We start from the raw sequence: 1,804 nt of genomic DNA, 5'->3' as shown, positions 1-1,804 counted from the left end.
TGTCTCCCTCTGAATCTCAACTGCACCCAAAGACAGGCTTTTGTTTGTTTTGTTCACGGCAGTATCTCCAGCACCTGGCCGTGTCTGATACATAGTAGTCACTCAATAAATGTTTGCTCAATGAAAGAAGCCAGCTGTCCACCAGTTGCCTCTGCTTGGATGTACCCTTCAAACTCAACGTGTCCAAAAGAAAATTCACCGACCCACCCAGCCCCTGTTTCCTCTCTGCCTTTCCTATCTTGGTTAAAAGCATCAGTCCACCAGGCAATCTGAGAAGATGGAAATGGCAAAATCATCCTGAAACTTGTTCCTCCCCTTCTGGCCCCATCTTATAGAAGCTGCCTTGAGTTTTCTGTGAATTGACTTCTCAGCCTAATGGAAGGGAAGACCATTTTCAGGATGAAACAACTGAGGAACGAAGTGAGACGAGGCAATGAAATGTATCATTCGAATGGTGGCAAGTGTAGTCAAAGCAGTCACAAGAGAAATGAGCCTGCAATGATATTACCTGAATGCTGCCTCCTTTCTCGGGTCACCTATGGAAGCTATATTTCTACAGCACCTTCCCACTTAAAAGCTCCTGCACATCTGTTTCTTTAGACCTCGCAATAGCCTGTGGCATCAGCTTTGGCATTGCTCCATGTGATGGACAAGAAAACTAAGGCACTAGAGAGACTCCAAGGTCACATGGCCAAAACTGCAAGACCAGGCTCACCCCTTGATCCAGGCTCTTTTCCTGCTCCTCCCCAGAGCTGGACCTATCTAACTGGGCTAGGAGTCTTCCATTTATTCTTCCCTCCACTGAGGAAGTCTACATATCAAGGGCAATAGCTTGAAGGAAACAAATTATCACATTATTAATAAGATGCCGGTAAACAGCCAATGACACACTCTTCTCCCGCAAGTAAGGTTTCTCTTGGAAGCTGATCTGGAGCCTCTGCTTCAGGCTCAAAATCAAACTGGAGCCTTCTTCCTCCACCCCATGTAAACATGGCATCTTGTAGCACAGGCTTGGCTGCAGGCTTTTAGAAGTTAGACTGATTAGCTCACCGAAGACCTGAGTTCTGAGGCAAGTCCCTTAACATCCCCCGCCTCAGTTTCCTCTCTTAGGAAATCACATACACCATCTACACAACACTCCTTAGTGACTTCCCGACCCTGAGGTTTTATTCCCTGTTGCTCTAGAGGGCAAGCATCAGATCTGTCTTAGTCTGCATCCTTCTCCCGGTGGCTGATGCAGGACCTGGTACAGAGGAAGTGCTCAGGGTTCTTCTTAAGTGGATGTTGCTCTGCGGTCCATGAACCAGGTGCCTGACTGACCAGGGAGTTTTGAGACTTGCTAGCCTGGCGCTTGAGACCTAACATTAATTTTTAATTTCTTTGGGGAACTGCCCCATCCTCAGAATTCTCTCTTCTTCCTACCTGATACCTCTCTTAGAGACCTGCCGACATTTATAAGAGATTCCAGTAGGAGGCTCGGTATCTATTCCCGTAAAATCCGCAGGTTCTGCTCTCCAGTGTTTGCGTATCTAGGTGCTGCAGTTTAATACTTAGGGAAACTATTCTGCCAAATAACACCTTCCCTGCCCAGTTGAAATGGAGAAACACTTAAATACCTCCAAAGCTTGTTCCAATTCCTTCTTTTCTTCCTGCCCCATCACACAGAAACACGCAAACTCGGAGTTCCCGTCATGGCGCAGTGGTTAACGAATCCAACTAGGAACCATGAGGTTGCGGGTTCAGTCCCTGCCCTTGCTCAGTGGGTTAGCGATCTGGCATTGCTGTGAGCTGTGGTGCAGGTCAC

This window comes from Sus scrofa, chromosome 9, assembly GCF_054392235.1.
Source record: "Sus scrofa isolate SSC_HxYL_T2T_F1_AM1 chromosome 9, Sscrofa_HxYL_maternal_Yorkshire_Landrace_v2.0, whole genome shotgun sequence".
NCBI lineage: Eukaryota > Metazoa > Chordata > Mammalia > Artiodactyla > Suidae > Sus > Sus scrofa.
This window is presented reverse-complemented; position numbering follows the sequence as displayed.